Genomic DNA, 26,652 nt, shown 5'->3' on the forward strand with positions numbered 1-26,652 from the left:
AGAATATTTTACTCTAATAAAACCCAAGTGTTTTACTGCTAACTTTTCACTCACTTATCTGATTTGGTCTCTAGAATAAATCAATGCTAGATGTCCTCAGAGGACCTACAGAATCTTTTACCAAAGTCCTAACCAATGTCTTATGTTTAGATTACCTATGTCATGAATGGAGTCTCTAAATTTCCCTTCATCAGCCATCAGAGGAAGGGTCACCCACCATCGTACTGGCACAAATTGTATTTTCTGAAGAGTGAGTGAGAGAGGAAGGCAGAGAGGGATGGAATGAGACCAAGTTCCCAGCTCCAATCTAGAGCTCACTCTATAAAGATGCATGGGATAATGGCTATTACTCACCCTCCAGATCCCTTAGTTTTCCTCGGCAGAGAAGTCAGTAATGGATGGGGACTGTGAGCGTAGGGAGATGTCTCCACGTGGGCTTCCGGGGATGGGGGTCCACATCCCGGCAAGTAGGCTGGATGGCTTGAAGCTGGTCACCTCTCCAACTTTATACCTTCCTGTCCTCTGCTTCCCAGCCTCCCAACACCGGGCCACGGCCGACCCAGCCTCTGTACTTACTCCTTCAGTTCCCACATGCCTTTCCCTCTCCCTGGAGCAATCTTGTCCCTTTTCTCATAACATCTGCTTATTCTTTTAGTCTCAGGTCAGACATCTCTTCCAATAAGGTGCTTCCCTGACCTACCAACTCAATAGTATTATGTGCCCTTCATATGTAATTTCCTGGCAAAGTATAGGTCTTCTATCTTAACATTTATCATAATTTTATCCATTAAGACTTTTGGTTACAAGAGGGGCGCCTGGGTGGCTCAGTCAATTAAGTGTCCGATTTCAGCCCAGGTCACGATCTCATGGTTCATGGGTTTGCGCCCCACAACAGGCTCTGTGCTGACAGCCAGCTCAGAGCCGAGAGCCTGTTTCGGATTCTGTATCTCCCTCTCTCTCTGACCCTCCCCTGCTCATGCTTTCTCTTTCTCTCTATCTCTCTCTCTCTCTCTCAGAAATAAATAAAACATTTTAAAAAAATTTTAAAGACTTTTTGTTATGAGAAATAAGCTTGAGGGATATATACAAATATATATAAGCAATATACAAATGTGGTGTTCTCTTTCATAATCCAGGTCTTAGAGAAGGATTAGCACCATAAATTGAAAGTTGACAGGACTCTTTCCCCCTCATGCTTTTGCTAATTTCTGAATATCTACTTCCCTTCTATTGGTTTCTGTAAACCAGCTTTCTCTCTAGCCATATGGAAGACTATGGCGGGCATGGCTCTAACCACATGCAGAAAACTAAATGCCCCTGAATGACACCCCAAAATTTCTGCCATAATCTCAGGGGGTTTTTTTGTTTGGTTGGTTTTGGTTTTTCTTTTTCTTTTTTATTTTGAGAGAGACAGAGAGAATGAGAGCAGAGGAGGGGCAGAAAGAGAGGGAGAGTCTCAAGCAGGCTCTGCTGTCAGTGCAGAGCCCAACAAGGGGCTTAAACCCACCAACCGTGAGATCATGACCTGAGCTGAAGTCAGGAGTCAGGTGCTTAACCAGCTGAGCCATCCACGGACCCCTCTGCCATAATTCTATTGGCTCTATTTAAGTTACGCATCTAACTGAGGGCCCATTTTAGAGAAGACAGCAATGGCTATGGGATGAGCTGTTATCCCAAAAGATGCAAAGTACCATACTAGTTTTAACCGCTTACTTGCATGTCTATATCCTTGATCATTAGTGAACTTTGTAAAATAGGTCAATCTACCATGTCTATCTCATTCACAATTACATACTTGTAGAAGTCTATGCCAAACACATTACAAATGCCCATTTGGTAATGTAAAAAAAAGGCCTGTATAGTTCCCTCCATATCAAGGACTTCTTTCTTCCCATCTTCCAAATGTATTTTGACCCCCCCACACACACATACACACACATACACACACTAGTCTTACCATCACCACCTACTTTGGATGGTGATCTCCTATATTTCTTTTATATTTTAACCTCTATAAAATCTTCCCTTGTCCTCCACAAACACTCCCAGGGATTTTACACTTTACATGTCTCTACACCTGGAATAACAATAAGAAATACAAATTATTTATATCGTACTGTGTTGCAGGCATTGTGATAGGCATATCACATACTTTTGGTCTAATCTTATAACACTCAATATTTTGCCCAACTGAAGCTTTCAAATAGCTGAATAACTTGTTCAAGGTCACAGCTAATAAATAATCTTAGTCCATATGAGTCCAAAATTCAATACCTTTCTCCTTCTAATCTTTCCACTCATGTAATCTACTAGGTGGAAAGCCCCTCAAATCCAGGAACCATTGATAAATTTACTTCTATATCCCCAGAGATTCACATATTTTACATTTCACAGAAGCATATCAGGTATGCTCAGTAAACATTTGCTGAGGAATGAATAAATAAGTGAATGAGTAAGTGGGTTCTACTGGGGGGAAGATATGCATTCACCAAGAGTAGTTTTTCTCTCTATTCTGATAACTTTGTAGTCTTTATATGCCAACAAAATAATTAGCTCAGATGAAAACAATTATGTTAGTAGCTTCTGTCAGATAAACCTCTCCTTAAAAAATAAATAAATAAAAGCTGCATACAATATAAAACTAAACTAAACTGAACAGCAGCTACTGAAGACTTTGCAAAACAACCACCTTTTCTAAGACTTCAGAGGAGGGATATGAAAGAAAAAGAGACTCTCAGAGAAGAGAGGGAGCCTAACGTAAAACTGAGTTTACTGAGCTTCTAAACCTTCTGAATTTGATAAATCCTAATATTTTAGAAGAAAGGGGCCAATAAATGAAGAAAAATGTTCAACTTCAAAGCAGCTAAAAAGAATAGGCAGTGCACAGAGGACTTTAAGGGCAGTAAAAGTATTCTGTACATTACTGCAATGGTGGATATGTGTCCTTATAGATTTTCCAAACCTACGGACTACCCAAAGCAGAAAGTGAACCCCAATGTAAACTACACGGTTGAGGTGATAATGATGTGTCAGTGACAGTGATGTGTCAATTGTAACAAATGTGACTTATGGTGCAGCATGTTGATGATAGAGAAGGTCAGTGGGGTGGGGAGCATGGAGTATGTGAGAACTCTCTGAATTTTCCACTCTACTTTGCTATGAACCTAAAACTGCTCTAAAAAGTTATTTATTCAAAAAAAAGAGAAAAAGGTAAGAAGAGCTTCCTACTGTATCATTGAGCTAGGGAGAAAAAAAATTGGCATTCATTCAGGACCTACCAAGCAGAAGGATCTCTGATTAACATTCCAGGTTTTTAGTTAAGATTCCTGAATAGTAACATACCAGGAATTAGAGAAAATTGAATATAGACGACCCTTGCAAAACTTAAATTTCAGTCTCAAAGTATCTCAGTATACATATATATGTAAATATGTGTAATATTATATATATGTATATTTTATACATATATAACATATATGTGCAAATTTGAAAAACAATCATCCAAGCATCCCTCTCAAGGAAAAGGATATAATTAATGTCAAAAAAGAAAAGAAGACAAGGGCAGCAATTAATTCAATAGAAGGTAAACATACAATGGAAAAAACACAAGAAATTTTTCAAAAATATTAATAAAAGTGATAAATCATTAGCAATACAAAACAAGAAGACAAAAGAAGAAGAGAGGTGGCGCAAATGATGTCAGGACAGTAAAAGGGCACAGCAGTATAGATCCTACGGAAATTTAATAAACAGTAAGAGAGTATTATGCGCAACCTTATGCCAGTAAATTTGAAGTCTTAAGGAAAATGTAAGCATCCTTGAAAAAATTTTATTTCACAAAAGTAACACAAATTAAAATTTATTTAACAAAATTAAATTTTGTTAAATTTTAACAAAAATTTTAACAAAACTTAAAAATCTGAATAAGCTATCCTAAAGAAATTTATTTCGTAATTTCAAAACTCACATGGGACATTCGGTTAAGCATCCAACTTCGGCTCAGGTCATGATCTCACGGTTCGTGGGTTTGAGCCCCGTGTCCAGCTCTGTGCTGACAGCTCGTTCAGAGCCTGGAGCCTGCTTCAGATTCTGTGTCTCCTTCTCTCTCTCTGCTACTTCCCTGCTTGTGCTCTGTCTCTTTCAGTCTCTCAAAAATGTATAAATGTTACCAAAAAAAAATTTTTTTTAACTCATCCAATAAAGAAAAATACAGTTCTAGCTGGCTTCATTGGTGAAATATCCCAAATATCTAAAGAGGAAATCATGCCAATATTAAATAAACCCTCTGGAGAATAGACAAATTATTTAAAAGAAAAAACTTTACAACTTTTTACATAATGTAAGATTAACCTTGATACCAAAACCTAACAAAAATGTTATGAGAAAGGAAAATTATAGACAAATTTCTCTTCTAAATTTGGGCATAGTAATTTTAAACAAATATTAGCTAATTATACTCAGTAAAAATATAATTAGGATAGTATATCATTGCTAAGCAGGATTTCCTCCAGGATTTTTTTAAAAAGATGAGTTAATATTTAAAAATAAATCAATATAATTCACCATATTAACAAAATAAAATAGAAACACTTTTCAATAGATGCAGAGAAGCATTTGATAAAATTCAATACTCACTTATGATAAAAACAAAATTTTTGGTAAACCAGGAATAAAAAATTATTTTCAGTCTAACAAAGAACATCTTTTCCCAAAGCAAGAGTTCATCGTGAAATATTGAAAGCATATCCTTTGCCATTTCCAGGATCAAGAATGAAGCAAGCATGTCTGACATCACAATTTTACTCGACACTGTAAAGAATATTGCTGCCAATGCAATATAACAAGAAAAAAAGTTTAAAGATATGAAAGAAAACAATAAAACTCACTATTTATAAAAAATATAAATGTGTGTGTAGAAAATGATAAAAAACCAATGAACGATAAGAGAAAGTTGTTGCCTAGCAGATCTAGTTCCTCTCTGTACACCAGAAGCAAATAATTAGAATATAAGATTTGAAAATAAAACTTCATAATACTGGTAAAGGTAATCATCTATTTGGAAATAAATCAAATGAAACCTGTGAAACTTGTCCACCTATAGATCAGAAAATCTTACTGAGACTAATTAAAGAGTATCTGAACTAGTGGAGGTATATACCATGTTCTTAGATTGGACAATTCATTGTGGTCAGTTTCTTCACATTAATCTATGGATGAATAAACCCCGATCAAAATTCCAACAGCATATTTGCATAACTAGAAAATCTGATTATCAACTGCATATGAAAATGACGGAATAGCCAGGACAATCTTAAGGTAGGGGAAATTGAAATAATTAACCACCAGATAGCCAGAATTATCATAAAGTTAAGTTATTAGGGGAATATAATATTACTTCAAAGATATACAAATAGAAAAATGGAAAGCGAGAGTAAAGGAATAGATGACTTGATTTATGACAAAGTTGACAGCACTATGCAGTGAAGAGAGGATGGTGTTTTTAATAAATGATGCTGAGTCAAATGGATATCCACATATTTAAAAAATTAATCACGATCCCTACTACACATTATATACAAAAATTAACTCGAGGTAGATTTTAGACCTAAAATGAATAAAATAGAAATAAACGTTGAAAGGAAAAGCTTCTAGAAGAAAATATTGGCAATTATCTTCATGATCCTTAGAAAGATAAATTTGACATATGCAATCAAAAAAGGTCTTAAACAAGAGCAAAAAATTGGTAAATTATGCTATGTTAAACTTAAGAAGTTCTATGCATCAAAATCATCATTAAGAAAAGATAAGAAAATCATCATTAAGGAACCATAGCACATGGGGCACTTGGATGACTCAGTCAGGTAAGCGTCTGACTCTTGATTCAGCTCAGATCATGATCTCATGATTCATGGGTTTGAGTCCTGAGTTGGGCTCTGCACTGATGGCGTGGAACCAGTTTAGGATTATCTCTCTCCCCTCTTTCTCTACCTTTCCCCCTCTGATGCTCACTCTCTCTCAAAATAAATAAATGAACATTTAAAAAAAGAAAAAGAAAAAAAGCATGACACAGAGTGAAGAAGAATATTCAGAAATAATGCCCAGAATATATAAAGAACTCTTATAAGTTAATAAGAAAAATATGGGTAAGTAATAGAAAAATAGTCACATTCACATAAAAGAATAAATGACCAATAAAAACATATTAAAATATGCTCAGGACACTTGGGTGGCTCAGTCAGTTAAGCATCCAGCTCTTGGTTTCAGCTCAGGTCATGATCTCATGGTTTGTGGGGTCCAGCCCCATGTCAGGCTCTATGCTGAGAGGGTGGAACCTGCTTGGGATCCTCTTTCTCCTCTCTCTCTGCCCCTCCCCTGCTGATGCTCGCTCTCTCTCTCTCAAAATAAATAAATAAACTTCAAAAATGTATTTAAAACGTGCTCAACAATAAATAGGGAATCAAAGTAGTGAAAATTTTAACACTGACAATTCTGAGTGTGGTGAAAGTATGTGGAGCAACTAGAACTTTCATATCCTGTTGGTGGCAATGTAGACAGATACAATCCTTTGGTTAAGTTCTGAGGATCTACGAAAGCTAAATTTACATGTAACCTATGACCCACAATGCCTCAGTGCTTCAACTACTTTGCATACGAAAGTACGCTGAAGCACATGTATGGGAATGTTTAGAGCGCACAGTTCATAGCTCTTCAAGAGTAGAAATAAATAAAATGTTGATCTGCAGTAGAATGGATAAATAGATTATGGTATAACTGTATCATGTGTGTCAGTCTGCATCCTCTGGGAAGCACACAATCTGATACGGTGTGCAAGACATTTATTGATGGATGGAGCAGGAGTAAGCAGAGGAAGTCTTCAGGAGGCAATGAAGGCCTAATCCCTAGAAAAGAAAGAGGGAAGGAAGGAAGATTGAGGGAGGAGCTGAGACACAGGGTGACTCTGAGAATGTCTCAGCCAGGTTAGTGGGGCGTCTCCGTGCCAATACCGCCCATGGAGGAGTCAAGGCCAGCACCCTCAAGGTCATTCTCAGTCACTGGCTGGGTACCACTGAGAGAACATGTCCTAGAGGTTTACATGCCACTGTGGAGCCAAAGCACTGTGGCTGGAGGAGGTTGGCTGCCTGTGTCACGCTGACACTCCCACCACCATGGCTGCCGTACAATGGGACACTGTGAGTCATGCAGATAGACAACCTATCACAAAATGCAACGTCAAAGATCTTACAAGTATAACAGTAGGCAAAAGACCTAGACAAAAAGAGGAAAGCACTTACTGAATGATGCTAGGTATACAGAACTCAAAAACAGTCAAAAATAATTCACAGTGGCAGATGTCAGAATAATAATTACCTCCGAGCAGAGCCAAATGACTGGGAAGGGGAGGTAGGTAGGCTATTGCGACTTACACGTAATGGTCTGAGTGATGGTTACATGCATGTTCACTTTGCAAAAATGCACTGATCTGTATACCATGATTTGCTCCCTTACTGTATGTATGTATGCAACACTTCAGTTAAAAAACCCAAGTTATTAAAAACAAAAAACTGGTATAGCCAGACAATGGTATTCCCAGGAATAGATACCATATAAATCCAGAGAACAAAAGCCCAAGAGAATAATGGCTTTGTGGAATGTAGCGAAATATGAAAAGAATAAAATATTTATTTTGACATAGAAGACTCAAATAATTTGACCAAGATATTTCTATAATTATTAAACCTCTATTATTAATAAGGAGCAGGTGACGCTGCTGCTTTATTTATTTTCATAAACAATGCTTTGATGGCTTAATAGCGATGTATTTTTATTCTGAAAAGGCTTGTGCAGACCAACACTAGCTTAACACAGCACTTCTCAACTTTTCTTAGGCTGGCTCAAGTCAAAGCTTAGACAAACTTCCATTATGATACTGAATTTGCATGCTGCTTTGCATAATAATTGATGCCGGTGTTACTTTAATATCGTTATAAAGTGCGTCCCCACACAAGACATGCTGCTTCCTTTTTCCCTTGGCTAAACCACTATGTACAAATGTTCTCAAAATGGCAACAGAACGGAGAGATGATTGGGGAAAACATAGGGGTCACAAGACTGCAGGTACAGGATGTATTTTAGAACTCGCAGGAGTTACCTTGATTCATGGGACCTAGGAAACATTTATTCAATGCATAAATAAGTATAAGAAACAGCAACGTGCGAGGCACTGTCGTGGGCACTTCTCATTCCTACATATTTCCACAGGCTGGTTATGAATTAGCAAAAGTGTGAACCACGTGCAACAGGGTCACAGCCGAACTGAGTTTTGTTCACACCTCTGGTACTAATTCAGGATGCAGAACTGCTAGAATGCATCCTCCAGATCACATGGTTTGGCGACCTCAGTTTACAACCCAGGAAGCTGCAGGCCAAAGCATTTAATCACTTGCCTGGTATCATGGAGATCTAATTAGTACCAGAGGTCTGTGCATTTCTCCTGAAGAGACAATAAAATGAGTGATGACAAGCATATCTCTGAGGACTTGACAAGTCTCCTGGGTAATTTTGGGGGCCCTGAAACACTTCCTATCACAAAGAACAATCTATGGATCAGATCATTTTCCTAACCCAGCCTTTAGTCACTGTCCAAAAGCCTTTGGCTTCCCATAAAATCAGCAGAGAAACACGTTGGAGAGATGCCACATCTCTCTGCTTGGACGGCTCTGTAGATTTCTTGTAGCCCCGAAGCTCACTTATCTGATGGTTGATGGGAGACCCACTTAGTCTTATCTTTAAATGATTGCCAAGCTCCTCACTCAGTGCCAGCCCAGTACGATCTGTTAAATCCAAACATCTGCTCTCATGGGTAACACCGGTCAGGCTCCAGGGAAATGTTTTCACCTATTTCTCCCCCGACGGCCCATGAAACCACACCTGATGGCAGTCGGGCTGTGCGTGTTGAGCTGGTCTGGATAGCAGAGACAGACAATGCAAATAGAACGGAATGGGGAACTTAGGTAAGAGACAAGTCAAATAATGTGTGAGATTGTCCTCGCAACATGAATACAATCGCTTCCTACATAGCAAAGTATAGTTTTGCAGTTAAGTCGGCTTCCAATTTGTGATTCTGGGGAGTACTAAGTGAACTTACAGTGTTACGTGACAAAGCTACACAGCAGCTGAGGAAGATTTTACAATATTAAACAACTTGCTTCACTCTTAAATGTGGGTGTGTATACACAACGTGAATTTTTGCATTGACAACGAATTGGATGTTGAATGCTAACACTGCAAATACTTAGAATTTTACAAAGTGTTGAATAAGATTTACTTTTTTAAGATTTACTTAAATATTTTTATTGAATTATGATTGACATATAGTATTATATTAGTTTCAGGTATACCACATAGTGATTCGATATTTTTTATACATTGTGAAATGATCATCTCAATAGATCCAGTTACCTGCTGTCACTATTCAAAGTTATTACAATATTATTGACTATATTCTTTACATTATACTTTATTTCTCTGTGACTTATTCATTTTACAACTCGAAGTTTTTCCAATCTTTTAAAAAAATTTTTGTAACAATTTTTTATTTTTTAGAGACAGAGAGAGACAGAGTGTGAGCAGGGGAGGGGCAGAGAGAGAGGGAAACACAGAATCTGAAGCAGGCTCCAGGCTCTGAGCCAGCTGCCAGCAGAGAGTCCAATGTAGGGCCCACAGACCGTGAGATCATGACCTAAGCTGAAGTAAGATGCTTACCTGACTGAGCCACCCAGATGACTTGGAAGTTTGTCCCTCTTAATGACCTTAACCTATTTTGCTGGTTCCTTCAACCACACTCCCTCTGGCAACTGCCAGTTTATTCTCTGTATCTATGAGTCTGTTTCTGTCTTGTTTTGTCTTATTTGTTCATTTGTTTTGTTTTTCAGATTCTACATATTAATAAAATCATATAGTATTTGTTTCCTCTGTCTGACTTATCTCACTTCACATAATTCCATCCAGGTCTATCCATGTTGTTGCAGATGGCAAGATTTCATTCCTTTTTATGGCTTTTTTATGGCTGAGTAGTATTCCTCTGTGTGTGTGTGTGTGTGTGTGTACATGCCACATCTTCTTTACCCATTCATCTATTGGTGGATGCTTAGGTTACTTCCAAATCTTGGCTATTATAAATAATGCAGCAATTAATATTAGTACAAAAAATCCTAAATAACACGATAGAGATGCAATTAACCAAACTTAGACTAGGGAAAATTCTACAGGACAAATAAGGCAGTTCTTTCAGGAAACTAAATTAAAAGGAGAGACAGGAAGAGAAACAGAGACAGAAAAGGAGAGGAGAAGAAAATTAAAAGATCAAAAGAGACTTAAGAGGTATTTCAACAAGGGGCACCCGGGTGGCTCAGTTGGTTGAGCATCCGACTCTTGATTTCCGCTCAAGTCATGATCCCAGGATCATGGGATTGAGCCCCACATCGGGCCCTGTGCTAAGCATGGATTCTCTGTCTTTCATTCCTTTGTCCCTCTTCACAGCTTGTGTTCCCTCTCTCTCCAAAATAAAAAAATTTTAAAAAGATGTCTCAAATTGCAGTGTGTGACCTTTATTTGGATTTTGCTCCCAACTATACAATCTGTATGTGACACTTGACATGACTGAAATATTGAACATTTGATAGTTGTTTGCTGGTATTAAGGAATTATTATTATCTTTAAGGCATAATACTGATAGTGAGGTTGTGTTAAAAGTCAGCTTTTAGAGACATTGATGACATACTGATGACACATAGGATTTACTTCAATATAATGGGGAAGGGGTGAAATAAGAAGGTGAAATGAAATAAGACTGGCTGTAAGTTGAGCAATTAATTAAAGCTGGGTCATAAGTCTATGGGAGTTCATTATACTATTCCAACTACTTCTGTATGTTTGCATTTCTCTATAATAAAAAATTTTCAAGAAAACAAAGAATATTTAGAATATTGATATTTATTCATAACAGATTTCCCTTTTAACCTTGTAGATAATTACAAATAATTTGGAGAAAAATGTACTGCTTGGAAAAGCTAACTAATTAAATTTCAGTTGTTAAAAATGCCACTTTTACTTGAATTTACCTCACTGATGAGAATGTTTTCAAGTTTTGTAAGCTTTGAGTATACACATATATGTTCTTTTTTATATATTTTAGTATATATTTAATTTACATGTTCTATTTTTTGAATCCTTTAGATTCTCGAGCATGAGTACAAATTGAGAACCTGATAGAAATGGAAAGTATAAAAGGGAATCCCAGCAAAGAGCTTAGAAAAAAAAATAAATAACTGAAAAGAAAAATAGAAATGGAAATTTTCCAAAAAGGGGGTTGGCTTATATTTTTAAAAACTAGAAACAATGAAAAAGAGTAGGCTTGTGTTATACATAATGCACATTAAATTCATGAGGAGGATATTACACATTGATGTAATTACTCATCCAAACAATGAAAATGTGCAAAACTATTATTGTCATCAAGCCCTCTGTTTGTAACTCAAATAAAATTTCTGCATTTTTACATCTTTGCCTGCATGAAGTCTGAACCACTAAACAAGATAATGAGAATGTGTGAGGACCCTGGTTTGACTCTTGCCCTGGCCCTGTGTTGAGAAGTGCTGGAGAAGGGGGCCAGCAGGAGATACACTGTGCCCTCAGACCATTCATGGTAGGTAGTCCCTTTCAGAGAATAATCACCACAATATCAGTGATAATAAGTTTAAAACATTATTTTGGGTTATAGGATTTCTAAGAAGAAAGAGAATTGTAAAGCTCTGGTCTTTTAAAACACTGGAGAAAGCTCCTGGGAGGAGGTGGGGCTTTCCTGAGCACTGATGGAAGAAAGAATAGCATTAAATGGATTGGAAAAAGAAAATCATTCCAGGGACAAGACTGTACAGAAGCACAGATGCATGATGAGGGGCCCAAACTGTCTGGAAGACTCCAATGAATGGAGACAGGTCTCAGTTAATTTTACACTGTGAGTACAAATTTAAGCTGGATTAGTCTGACCCTGTTAAGTACCTTGCTCAGGAACTGAAATATTATACCTGCAACATGGCTAGCAGAGGAAATGAAATGGAAGCCTATAAACCCTGAAGTGGATAGCAGGAACGCAAATTCAGAGAACTAAGCAAAGTTTTATTTTGGGGCTGTACCATAAAGGTGACTTAGGTAGACCCAAGGGCCAGGGTTCTGTGTGCATGTGTGCGGACCCTTAGTGATCATTAACTTTGGAGGGGGAAAAAATGTTACATGGCCCTGCAAGTAAAAATGATTAAGGTATTTCTTGTAGTTATTTCTGTGTGTCATAAAAACAGCAGGATTTTTTAGAATGGGCTGATATTCTTTATCCCAGTCCTCCCTAAAGGGAATTACAGTGCTGAGACCTGTAGGAATTTATTGGTCTGGCGGGAAGAAAACGGTGTAGGAAAAGGAGCTCACACATTCCCAGTGACTCACTTGAGTCTCTATCTAAATGCAAAGCCTGGTGTTATTTCTTGAAACCAGCTTTCTGGTAGACTGTTTAAGAGTTAAGGGATTACAAGAATAAGTCATTGATCTCCCATTTCTAAGGCTAACAAAGAATTTCATATTACTGAAACCAGACATTGCTTTTAAACCAACAGACTTTAACCAGAGGGGAGGCGGGAGGTTGTTTTTTTTTTTTTTTTTTTGTTTGCTTTGTGATGATTTGAAAGTTGTGTGACATTCTTGGGAAGAAAAGAAAGAGAAAACATTAAATCTTACAAGAGCATTTTTCCACGCTTTCCTTGAGAAAGGCAAATTAGAAATTATCTTGGACAGGGTGTGCAAAATGGAATGACCCAAAGCTCTTTGAAGGGTGGCCTATCTTTTTAAACCAAGCAGCATGATTTACTGTGTACTTAGAAGACACACTGTTTTCAGTCAGAACAATTCCAGGTGAAAGATGAGGTACTTATAGATGAGATAGTTCCATAGCTCTATTGAGGAAAGCAAGCCAAATAAATATTTTACAGCCCTTTTGACAAAAAACTTTGATTAAAGGAATTACAGGTAGAGACAACCTGCAGCTAATGAAGATGAGGGTCCTCAACAACATAAAGCAACTGAGTTTTAAAACAAATACACCAACCTTAACACATCTCAATAAATATTGCTTCCCTCTCCCAAAGGGGTTACCTTAGGAAGCTATAAGCTTTAAATAAGTCTGCTGCAATTTCTTGAAAGAGTTTCTGACTTTTCTGTTGAAGCCTTCAGGGAGAGCAGTCTATCGTTTTGATTATCGTCAAAAATAAGGGAACTTCAACACATGAAAATAGATTTTCATTTTTGAAAAATAATCAAAAGTCCATTGAAAGGAAGTCTGGAGACTGAAAGTTAGTTGAGTAATACTGTTTTTTATTCAAAAATAAGTTGTAAGTTGAATTTAAAGGGGTGGCTTCTAAGCACCTTCGGAATTGGATCTGGAGACAATTTTCAAGAAGAATTATGAAAATGATTTGTTGAAATAAGTGTAATGACTCCCAACTACTTTGAAAGGGGAAAAGATCGATCTTTGCATATTTAGACATTTCACACTTAAACATTCTAATATTTATACAACCATTCTGAGATGGCAATACGTATCAAAATGTAAAATGGGCATACCCTTTGTCGTAGCGATTCTACTTCAAAGACATTATCTTGCAGACAAAAGGAGGAAGAACAAAATTACCTATGGAAACACGATTCATCACTGAAGTAGAGAAAAACTAAAGACAGACTCATTGTCGCCAGTTAGGGATTAGTTAAATAAGATCTACTGTAGCCATAGTAGACAGCATGAGGCTGTTTAAAAGAATGATGTAGAGCTGGGAGGCCACATGGATTTTAGACCATATGTCAACTGCATTCAAACACTGTGTTAAGAAGAATTCTGAGATTGAATTAATTTTTTTAACTTTTTAATGTCTATTTATTTTTGAGAGAGAGAATGAGAGAGTGGGGAAGGGGCAGAGAGAGACACACACACAGAATCCGAAGCAGGCTCCATGTATAGTCCCGACACAGGGCTCCAACTCTTGAACCTTGAGATTATGACCTGAGCTGAAGTTGGACGCTTAACCAACTGATCCACCCAGGTGCCCCCTGAGACTGAATTTCCTCTTAAAGAAATCAAGCTGTTTCTCATGAATGATGACCACAGCAATAGTAGAATAAAGGGAGTATAAATAAAGGAAGGAATAAATAAAGTACAATGGCCAACGTGTTCTTGCCATCACTAATGTAGCTATTACGGTTAAGTCAGGTAGTTCGGTAGAAGGAAGTTAGTAGGGAGAGCTAGTCACAGATGCACTGAAAGAGCTGAACGAGGAACTAGGGGAAAAAGGAACAATCCAAAGATTTCCAAGCACTGCCACCCATAGGGCTAGCAGACAACCGGAGAGGAGCTGTCCAAACTGGCACCCAAAGAGCTGTGTACCTGAGGCCACAGAATCCGAATCACAGAAGAGATGAAGCCCCCTCCAGAGGTCAGAGCCAGCTTATCAATGTGCAATCTGCGCAACCACATGGGACGCCATCCTCGGGAGGGCCCCCAGGGTGCACCTGGTGTAATGCTCTGCTGCCACCTTGAAATTTCTAATAATTTTTGAACAACATATCTGTTTTTGAACAAGATATCCAACTTCCATGTTGCACTGGGCCCCATAAACTCCGGGGACTCTACCCAAAGCAGAGAGAGAACTAAGATAATATATGCAGGTTGTCCTATCTTCCCACCCTTCAGTCTTCCGCTAGCCTAACTCAAATGGACGCTCTTGGGGAAAAGAGGTGCAGTTTGGAGGGATTGGTCCCGAGAAGGGGGGCATGGCTGGGGAACAGTGGAGAAAAGACCTGAAAGCTTATAGGAAAAGAGCAGGCACAGCAAGTATATACATATTATCATGGACAGATATTCATTTATATTAAGGATTTACAAAGTTATAGAACATAGAACAGTGTTTTACCCTGTTTATCTATATGTGTATATATTTACTTTCATTTTGAACAGTCAGGAGGTATTATACCCCAAAGTGTTTAAAACAGTGGTAGGTGAGGACAAGTATGAGCTATTTTTCATACTTTTTGTTTACCTATATTTTCTGATATTTTATACACCAGTGTGTGCCTTTACATATACCTCTATATAACTTATGTATACCTATATATGTATTTCTATATACCTATATGTATTTTTATATATAGTATATGATGTTTCAATACATAAAATAGCTTTTTTTTTTTTAATTTAAAAACATACAGAGAGAAGGGCCTGCTTGTGAAATGAGCAATCCTATTTTTTTATCATGGGGGGAAAGCCAGAACAGAAACATAGCTATGAATCCACTCTTGTCCAACACGGCAGGGAGCCAGAGTAGAGTGAGCACTGAAGAAAGATCCCTTGGCATGGGTGACTAGGAGCCCACCGAGGATGATCTGAAATATAGTTGCCGTACAGAGGTGAAGGCCAAAGATTTCAAGCTGGAAATGAGGAAATGTAAGCAATAAAAAGCAATAAATAAAGGCAACCCCCTCCAAAACAGAGCAGTGGAAGGAAGCATTTTCACAAGATACCATAGATGGCTGAGGAGAGAGGATATAGCTTCATACCTAGCAACCAGGGCTGATGTCACCCGGATATTGGGACTCTCCCAGAGTACTTTCTGGGGTGGGTCTGGGGAATGGAACCATTTCTCTTGTAGAGCAGTGGCTCTTGATATTTCATTTTTTTTTCTGAAAGCCCTGCTAGTAACGGTCTTAGGAAGACCAGGGCCATATGGGAATGTGATGAGGACCACATCCCAGCCAGCCTTCCACCTTCTGCATCCTTTCCTTTTGTACCTGTGTTTGGTTACAGTTTATTTTAATTTTGTTTCAAATCAGGATGCTTATAGATATTCTGATTTCCCATGAGCTGGTGCATACTCAATAGAAAAATAGAGCAGAGCTTCAATTTTTAAAACTGTCTAATCAGAGGTGCCTGGATGGTTCACTAGGTTAAGTGTCCAACTCTTGATCTCAGCTCAAGTCATGATCTCACAGTTTATGAGACCCAGCCTCTCATCGGGCTCTGTGCTAAGAGTGCAGAGTCTGCTTAGGCTTCTCCCTCCCTCTCCCTCTCTGCCCCTTCCCTGCTCATGCTGCTTCTCTCTCTCTCAAAATAATAAACTTAAAAAAAAAAAACTCTCTAATCAGTACCACACAAAGCATATGACTTACATATAATTTGTTGTTTAAAAAAAAAGAAAGCTACAAATGCTTTCCTGTTGAATAAATGACTCTTTAAAAGGTTAATTTAGATTTAAAGCTACTCCATTTAAGGAATAATTTCTCAAGATGCTGACCTTGAGGTCACTCACTCTCAGTTTTTATGGTGATTGAATTTTCATACAGATAGTTGACTATGCCATGTTTTTATAATGCTTCAGAAACCCACTTGAGATACAAACCCCTTTTCTCTTTCTCCAAAATAATAATTATAGTAATAATGCCCAGAGAACTATTGCCTTGATAGGAAGCAAATGATGCTCTATGGTAAATATTGTTAAAGCAATCTTAAAAATGAATGGCTTATGTTGAATGCTTTTCCTTCTTAGCAAAGAAGCTAAGAACCTAAGAAAGAAAACCCTTCAGAGGTCTCTGTGTATTAATTCACCCAGTGGAAACTTCTGCAATTCAGCAAGGAAATTCTTTGGAATCAGGATCAGACAGTAGAGTGCTGCTTTGGTTAATTTTATACTGTGGTTTCTAGAAATACAATCCTAATCTATGTTTACTCATTCTTCTCAGACATAATCATTAACCCTGCTCTCTTTTTTTGTTAATGCACGTGTGAGTCCTACTGGGTATAACCCAACTTTTTCCTTAATCACCATGTGTCACATATAAACCTGCCTCCCCTCTCAGAAGAGCTCTGTTTACCCAGCCTTATCACCTACCCACGGTCTGCTCAGCTGCAGAAGACGGTGTGACAAAGGGCAATAAATGTGACACTGTCCTTGAAAGATATCAGTAAAATTTTACATTATTATTCTGATGGGGGGGGGGAATACTCTTAAAGAGGAGTCAGATTATTTTCTTTTGTCAGAGGTTAAATGGATAATTAATTTGCATCTGTGCTTTTCCACAGCCATTTTACACCTGTCTGCTGGAATAAATTATAAACTGTGAAAAAGAAACAGCTCCTTTATTTGAACATTCGTGAATAAAATCTTTGAAAGTGTTCACATTTTTCAATTTTTCAATGATTTCAAAATCATAAGCATCAGGTTCTTGTTTCCATCATTGTCAAGCTTCAGCTTTCAGCCTGATCCATGAAGCAGTCAATGCCTCCTCCAGGTGCCGGGTACTTTGAGAGGTCAAGATAAACATAGACTCTGGAGTTCCTCACCTGACAGCAATGCAAGGCAGAGGATAGGGCTGAGGAAGTCTCAGCAGAAGTTAGAAGGAATAAGCTACTATTAATAGGGTGTTCAGAGAAGGTTTGTACAAGGGTCTTTTGAGTCTTGGACTAATCCTTGAAATATGGTTCAACATCAACATATAGAAATGACAGGGGAAACAGGCTGGTCATAGGGTAAGTAAGGGGGAAACAAATGGGGAGATAGAAGGCAAAAGAGAATGGGGTCAGGCAGGAAACTTGAAATTACATGAAACATGTTTTGAATTCAACTCTTCAGGCAGAAGAGTTCAGAACATTCTTAAACATGGAGACTTGGTGTGATCGTAGCTGGGCTTGAGAAGAGAATCTCCAGGAGCAGTGTAGGGGATGGAGTGTAGTCAGAGAAACCAGTGAGGAGAACTCTGGTGGTGTAGGAAAAGAAGGGGATGGTCTGGACAAAGGCAGCAGGGATAGGAAATAGAGACGCAGGAATAGACAGGAGACAGGAAGCAAGGAGATTCTTGTTTTAATTTTTTTATATTTATTTTTGAGAGAGAGAAACAGAGCATGAATTAGGAGAGATAAAAGAGGGGGAGACACAGAATGCAAAGCAGACTCCAGGCTCTGAGCTGTCAGCATAGAGCCCAATGGGGGATTTGAACTCACAAACCACAAGATCATGACATGAGCAGAATTCGGATGCTTAACTGACTGAGCCACCCAGATGCCCTAGGAAGGAGATTCTTTAGAGCATGGTGATCAGTTCAAGTAGCAAGAGAGAGGAAGAGAAAATGAAGATAATACTAAGATTTCGATGGTGATTTTTGTTACGACATTCTTAACAGAATTAGGAAAGATAAGAGGAGAAGGGATTTTAAAGAGGAGATAATTGGGCAGAATTTTTAAAAAATGAAAGCAGAGTATCAATGGACATGAAAGTGGAAGTTACCAATGGAGTTGAGAACAGGAAGTTGGAGCTCTGGAGAGAGGAAAGGCAGGGATGGAGATTTGGGGATGACTATCATAAGGCAATTAGGTAAAATATGGAAATAATGAAATATCTAAGCTTTCCTCACATTGAATCACATGGAATGGAAGAATGGGAGAAAAATGAGGAACATGAGAAGGATTCACTATAGAGAAAGAAAAAAATCAGAAAAATGTAGTAACCCCAAGGCCAAAGTAATCTTTTTTTTTCTTTTTATTGCCAGTGTGTAAAGGCTTAAAATGTGAGTGGGAGGAAAGAAAGCAAAAGCAATTGGTAGAAAAATTCCGTTGTCAGAAGTTTAGCAATGAAAGGAGAGAGATGGTCAGTAGCCAGAAGGCATATCAGGTTTGAGAGAAGGTGTTTTTTGTATCAGGAGAATTCTATAAATAAGATTCACTGATGGTGCATGAGAGAGAAGCAAGGAGCTAGGATGTACTATTGTGCGAGGTGTGGCCGGGGGCTACCATGAAGGGGTCATTAAAACCAGGGGTCCTACTTGCAAGGAAGCCTAACCTTTAGCTAGGCTAAATCCCCACAAAGAAAGAAGCAAGAGAGAGCAAGACCCTTGCAAAGCTCTAACACAGTGCTGGCGGACTTGAACAACAAGATTTTAGATCTCCAAACACCAAAAGAATGGAAAGGAATAAAACCTAGGCTGCACATGAAGGATCTTGCTTGGAGGAGGAGGAAAATCAAGGGAGCCTCTGGAGAAGAAACCATCAGCCAGAGTGTGTTGGGGAGTGGAGCCAGTCAAAGTTACAAAAGGCCTGTACTGGCCCTGAGGGGGAGTGTGATAAGAAATCAGATGAATAACAGGGTTTCTAAGCATCATTGAGGGTGCAGCTGAGATTAGAGAACATTGATTTGTAGTGCATTTATATATAAAAATTGTACCATGTACATGAGTACTGGCTATCTAGCCAAGAGCTAATGCACACATACAATATTTTATCTCCAGTAATGGTACTTAAATTTTTTTAGTAAACTCCAACAGTCAAACACAATTTTAACTTGACCTCCTTCCTGATGTGGGTGCATTTACTGAACACCGCCTCATTGCCTTTTACTCACTCAGCATTTCTTTTTAGTTTTTAAAAACCAAAAAGAATTGATTTGTTTTCCTAGGCAGTTCTGAAATCACCCCAATCATCAAGTTTTGTTTAGGAGAAAAGGGGAAAAAAAGAGTTTCTATCTGGAACATGCTTATGTTTTCGGCAAGAAAAATAATCTTGTAGAGATACACTCCTGGACTCCCTGGGCTAAAGGTGACCAGTGCTATCTTTGCAAATGATGCACAGTGAACTGGGGGAACACGTTGGCTCTGAGCATTGGAAAGCACCTTCATTGTCGCGGTTCTGTGACATTTGTCAGACATCTACCTACCTCTGTGCCCTCTGCCCTCCTGTTGGGTTTGGCCAAAATCACACAAAAGAGAGGCACAGAGATGCCAGGAAGCAGAAGGCAATTTCAAAAGCATTTTTCCCTGGGGGTAGAAAAAAGGTTACAAAGAATGGATACTGCTCTTACCTAAGTTAATGGAATAGGAAGCTCGTGATCTACTGTACCCAAGACAAATGAGTTGGGGGCAGGGACTGTATTTGAGAGAAGGAAGATGTTTTCATGAGTATTTTCCCTTTCTATAACTCTCCTGTAGAATACTAACAAGCATTTATCAGCGAACCTTCACTGCAGACCCAAAATGACAAGCATTTCTTTGTATTGATGGCCCATTAGAGAAGGACCATTGGTTCCCAGGATGTCTGTCTCTAGACCACTGATATGAAGCATTGATGCTCTGGCTGAAGAGGTCGTGGAAGTCAATGGTAAGGCTATTGCCTTTGATTCCCATCCCCCAGAAATATCTGATTTTCAGTTCTGCGTTTTTAGCCTTCATAATGCCAGCAACCCCAATTTGTATTGCTGGGCTCCAGCTCAGACATGGCTGCACATATCTCATTCAAAATATCCTCCTGGCATTTAGTGGGAGGAGATATTGTTCTGGTTTTTATGTGAGGCCATGAACCAAGTATTAAATCACCAATCCTGATAGTAGCAGTCAATGAATGTTCCCACACCTCAGACCTAATTGGGGCCAGAATTCAAAGTAGACAATGCCAAGTTCCTTTTCCTCTCTTTTCTTTACTCCATCCCCAGGCATTGCATTTTCCTAGCTCCACCCTGTGGGCCTCAATATCTGCACAATAATTATTCTTGTTACACTCTTATTGTTATCATCATTATAAGGAGAAGCAGTGTCCAGCACTGCATGTAATAACAGCATGTAATATTTAGTGCCTTAGAAGTGATGTCTCATGTAATGGTCACACACCCTGTGGATGTACGTAGTGGTCTACTAATGCATTTCGAAGGTATTGCAAGTGCATATATGTCCACCCACACAAAAGCTAGGTCTATGTCATTGATTTCCTGCCCTTCAGCTTTATAAGTTGGTATTTAAAAGTGGAAAGTGATTTTGGATTCCGACCAAGAGATACCGAGGAATGCCTTAGAAAGTGACAAACTAGAAGCATGTACCATTCCTCTCAATTCATTCTGTCCTCTTGAACACATCCTAACTTCCCTCTTGCCTTATTCTTTCATGATATCAACCAATATTGGCCATGGAGTGGCCAACTCCAGACCTTCCCTCTTGTCTACACATCTTTCTTGTTACTTGTTATCAATAGAACAAACAAGAATGTCATCTGCTTTGAATGATCAATCAGTAATCCATTTGCCATTTTGAATGAGAGTCTTTTAATTATGCAGTGTACATAAAAATGACAAGTTAACATTGAACGTGGTTAGAGTCTTCAGAATCTATAGATGTCAGTTCAACCGATCACAGTCCGACTCCTCCAGCCCCCTTGTAACTCACTCTGAACATCAGATTTCTGGACTATTCTTGACTGAGACACAATTATCATGGCTGAAAGAGGGGTCAGGCCCCCACAATGATACTTTATCATTTCTGATGTTAATGTACTTCAGATGTTAAAAGGAAAAAAAGGATGCTTGCTTAAGTGACATATGGTCATTTTTGCTTTGACAACCTATAAAGAGGAAATCCATTTCATTGGAAAGTGAGGGAGTATATCAAGTCCTAGGATCAGACCTTCATGCCCTAGCAACTGAGTAGGACCCAACGAAGTCCATTCTAGCGAGGCATTTCTTCCTTAAAGGAGCCCTCAAAGGGTACAAGTGGGTAATAGTATCTATTATCCTCATATTAATGGGTTTGCAAGATGTAGAATTTTATCTCAGTCCGGAGCCCATATTTTTAACCAGTATTTTACACTGCCTGCTCTTTATGCATCTCCCTCTCCTTCATGAAAGAATGATTACTGGTAAAGAGCTCATTGTGTTGTGTTTTGCAAAGTTCCAATCAGTAAGAACAGCCAAGCTGAGTTCTTCAGTGGTGTCTACACCTATGTAGTATCATTGGAAACACACATCACAGACAGGCCTGGCCCTGCCACGTGACATTGTATAAAGCATGCACTCAGCCTCACATCACAGGTTTCCATACCTGTAACCAAAGGATAATAGAGCTCATGTCGGATTGTTGTTTCAATCAAGATTCATTAAACTGTGTATTTCTATACAAATATTAGAGGCTTTTTATTATCCCAATTATCCCTCCAGTACTAATACTGTTCTCTCCCAATGGATTTTTCAAATGCACACTTTATCATGAAGAATGTGTCATCCAGTATCCCAAACTAATGTTGGAAGCGCTCAATAATTCATGGTTTATATTGCCCTGCTATGAGATTCTGGGGACGCATGGTTTAATGCAAAGCAAACTGAATTAAGAAATGGAAGACAGGGATTTTGGTCTGGCTCTACCCCTCATAACCCAGCTTCAATTTTCCCATCTATCAAACAGAAAAGATAACACTCTATTTTGTGAGGGTCAAATGAGATTTTTTTTTTATTGCAAGTGTTTTATAAACTTGGACACTACATAAATGCAAATTATTGCTATCAATCCTCTTATAATACTGGAATCTGTACTTTCGGGTACAAAAAAAGCATTAAGTTTCCTTATTATCATTCTCATTAGCATCTAATTGAAAAAAACAACATACTTTCTATTAATAAGCCTGTTTATTTTTTTATTTTCTGTTGCAGTGACAAGTGAAAGTTATAGGATAAATTTTCCATGGCCCTTTTGTCCTGCCAAAATGGATAAAAGTATTTGAAAACAACAGTATTGGAAGGTCAATTTCCCACTCTTGACTGGTAAAAAAAAAATATTCTTTCATGAAGAACATGAGAGGGGCACCTAGGTGGCTCAGTTAGTTAAGCATCTGACTTCAGCTCTAGTCATGATCTCGCAGTTCATGAGTTTGATCCCCACTTCAGGCTCTGTGCTGACAGCTCAGAGCCTGGAACGTCTTCAGATTCTGTGTCTCCCTCTCTCTCTGCTTCTCCTCCTCTTCCTCTCTCTCTCTCTCTCTCAAAAAATAAATAAACATGGAAAAAAAACATGAGAAAGAGTATCAATGAAGCATTCTCTTACATTTTTATCTAGGCATCCTATCATAACCTACCAAAGACAGAACACACACAAACATGCTAATTAAAAAAGAAAGGAAGGAAGGAAGGAAGGAAGGAAGGAAGGAAGGAAGGAAGGAAGGAAGGAAAAGAGAGAGAGAGAGAAAGAAAGAGAGAAAGAAAGAAAGAAAGAAAGAAAGAAAGAAAGAAAGAAAGAAGCAAAGAAGCAAAGAAAGAAACAAAGAGAAGAAAAGAAAAGAAAAAAGAAAAGAAAAGAAAAGAAAAGAAACCCCCAAGTCAACTACAGCTATGATATATTAAATCCTGTGTTCAAGGTTATGGTCACAGCTTTGCCATAGCAGAGTCAGAACCAGAACCCTACTATCTCTTGATTCTCTATCCAGTATGTTTCTCATCATAGCTCATTACTCCTTAACCAGTACACAAGCCAATTTAAGTGCTTATTATAGCAGTCTTTTTTCTTGAAATATAGTGGACACCATGTGACACAAAACCTTTGCTGGTAAAGAAAGTCATTTAATTCTATCCATGAAACAGGATTTTCCCCCCTGTAGAGCCATGGAGAACATAAGCAAATTTCATTTCAGATGATTTCCTTTTTTAATATCAAGACTCCCTCACCAAAAGCAAATGCTGGGAAGGGATTGGAAATCAAACTTATTTATACAATAGACGCTTATCCAAGGAAATGGGCTGCAGAAAAATTAGCATGTCTTGAATGATGTTATTCTTGAAATGTCAATCAGTCATTACAGTATTTGCTTTTCTCATGGTATTCTCAAAATGGATTATTGTCCCTGAATTTTTAATAACAATTTAGTGGTTCAAAATACTGACAGTGATGTATGACGACAGCTTAGAAAAAGTGCTCTGGCTTTCTATATTGCATAAACAGAACACAATTGTATCTCTCCAGCCAGTGTCAGAATCATTCTCAATGAAGATAATGTTGAAGTCGTCTGCCAAGAGAAGGTCAAAAACATATACAGAAAATAAATCATGGCAAACATTGAATTGGGTAAAGGTTAAGGATCTAAAGACAAACACATACTTGAAAGCACAAATCAGCCCTTATAGAATAATAATTTAGGCAACCCCACCTCTAGACTCCTAAATAGCTGGCTTAGTCACTACACGTATTCCCAGAAATATTGCAATATTGAATGGGGAGATGATGGAAAATGTAACTGGTAGAGGTGTTAGAAACTTTTAACTCCAGTAGAGCTTTCTTTATTTTGTACAGTACCTGAAGATTAGCCATTCACCTGCTTCTCTGCACTACAAAAATCCAACAGATAAATGAGTTGATTCCAGAAATTTCATGCAGGTGACATTCTAAGAATTGTTGGATAACTTGGTCATAGCCTTGTGTGTGATGGGCAGGACAAGAAGAGTTAGCTCATAGGCAAAGGCTTCAGACCATGAGTCCTGAAGGCAGTGCAGGAGTCTCAAAGCTCAGTGAGCTGTTGCATAGGCTTGTCGCCCCAGTGTCCATTCAAAGGGTCTCAGTAGTCTGCAGTCACTGGCTTGTGCAAAGCCAGCATCATGAATAAATAGGCTCCATTCGTATGTTCATAGACAAAAGGAAACTTCAGGAATCCTATTCACAGGGAAGTATTACATGAACACAGTGGAGCTATGCCTCAGTCAACACGAAGGCTAAAGCCTTCCCATTGCTTTCTACAGCTCTTTTCTGATGGAATTAATATTTATAAAACCGGTGTTTCCCAGAGGAAAGCTCTACAGAAATAAAAAGTTGATACAAAGAATTAAAAGAACTTTATGCACTCTACTCCTTTAATACAACCCTAATCACACAGAGCTTGGAGTGATAATTAATGTGTAGACCCAACTTCACCATTAAACTTGGATTCCTTGAAGATAAGGCAGTTGCCATTCATCTGCACACCTCACCCAGAACATCTCATTGCTTTGCACATGAGATATGCTCAATTCACATATGCTGATCTGTTGATTATAAGCTGCCTATGAGTAGGAACTATGTTTTGTTCTCCATTAAAACCCACAGCCAACCCAGGACCAAGCACAAACTGGGTGCTCTACAAATGTTTATTGAATGAATAAATGAGTGAATGCCAAACTGACCCCCAAGCTACCCTGCTTCAGCCCACCCCAAATAATTCCTCTTACGAAATTCCATAGGCTCAATACATTTAATCTATTTTTATGAGACCATGCCTCAAAGATCTACTCTAACAGGCTTTTCCACCACACATATAGCTGCTCTATCTATGGGAGGGGAAAAAACTCTTATTTGCACAGTGTAGCTAATTTTTCTCCAGGTCTTAATTCTAAAATCTATTTTTTTAATTCTAAAATCTTAATCCAGCTAATGCTGGATTGCTTTAAATAGATCAAGACAGAGGTGTTTAACATAAAAGGGAAGGTGTTCTCTTCAAGGAATCCACACCTGTATCCTATTCTTTGAAGCTACTTTTATATGCACAAAAATGAATAGCCACCGAAAGATTCTATGGGCATAATTCAACTATAACTTTCTTGAAATAAAAGACACAGCTGAAGAACATTAACAATCAGAGTCTCGCTCCCTTCGCTGAGAAACCCAAAGGAAGCAGTGGTGGCTATGGCTCTGGAGCAGTTGCCCTGCACCCTGAGGGAGGCCCCTTCCAAGGCGGAGTGGAGAACCTCCGGCCTGTGGGAGCCAAGGACCTTTCGGAGAACCTAGCTGGTAAGCTGGTCCTACAAGTCCCCGGTTCTCAAACTGCTGCCCCAAGGTCACTGGTGTCTAGAGCCAATGGATGTGCTCAAGATGATATAGACGACAGCTGAGTCTCACTCCCAGAACTGCCCAGGGTTCAGGTACCCTTGTTACCAGACCTCTCTCAGCCTAATACCACCAGCAGTATAGGCAGGAATCACAGCGCCTGGGCCCTTTTCCCACCACCTCTGCATGTGCACAGCAAAAAAGTCCTGGCCTAGGACAGAGAGAAACCCATACCGCCTACACCTGGACACGGGCTGCACCCTGGTCAAAAGGAACCTTCTACCCACCCCTGTCAAACCACCCCCTTCCCCTGTGAATAACAGAATGGGACCAAATGGTCGGTCTCTAACTCCTCCTCCCCCATCTCACTGCCAGCCTCCTGGGGTCTCCAGTGGACCTTCCACTCCTACTAAGGAAGGAGTTAGTCCCTGAGCTGCCATAGAGGCCACCTAGGGTCTTCTCCACCCACCTCAGCTTCTCCCTCACTATACAGTAATAGGCTACCTCCCCCAGGCCAGGACTCTCCCAGTCAGGGAGTACCCCCCACCCAGCCCCCACCCATGATCCTAAATGGTGCCAGGGATGTTCCTCCTTCCCCACCACCATGCCAAATGCGTGGGTCAGAACCCCTGAGCTGAGGATAGCCCTCACCTTCCCCCTCAAGGACGCCAGCTGGGCCAGCCCCACCTCCACCCCCTTCCCCTCTACCACCACCACTGAGGAATGGCCACAGAGATTTTATGGCCACTGTCCATTCTTTCGTGGGTGACTTTAACTCAAAGTATTCTTTTCATCTAGTAGAAGACTCTTCTGCTCCAGAAGAATATAAAGACTTTCAGAGAATGTATCCCAGAAAAACAAACCCAGCTACCCATAGAGCCTCACCTCTGCTGCCCATTGTCAAGTGAAGCTTGGCTTGGTCCTCTTCCTCAGGAAAGGACCAAGAAGAGAAGGATGGACCTTCTCTTCTGCTCA

At 39.0% G+C, this 26,652-nt stretch overlaps 1 pseudogene; it reads left to right on the forward strand.

Moving 5' to 3' along the window:
* The first annotated feature begins 445 nt into the window (after nt 1–445).
* Nucleotides 446–26,585, forward strand: LOC120248538 (annotated as a pseudogene).
* The last annotated feature ends 67 nt before the right edge of the window (nt 26,586–26,652 follow it).

The sequence above is a fragment of the Hyaena hyaena genome, unplaced genomic scaffold (genome assembly GCF_003009895.1).
Source record: "Hyaena hyaena isolate Hyena2069 unplaced genomic scaffold, ASM300989v1 scaffold_595, whole genome shotgun sequence".
Classification (NCBI taxonomy): domain Eukaryota; kingdom Metazoa; phylum Chordata; class Mammalia; order Carnivora; family Hyaenidae; genus Hyaena; species Hyaena hyaena.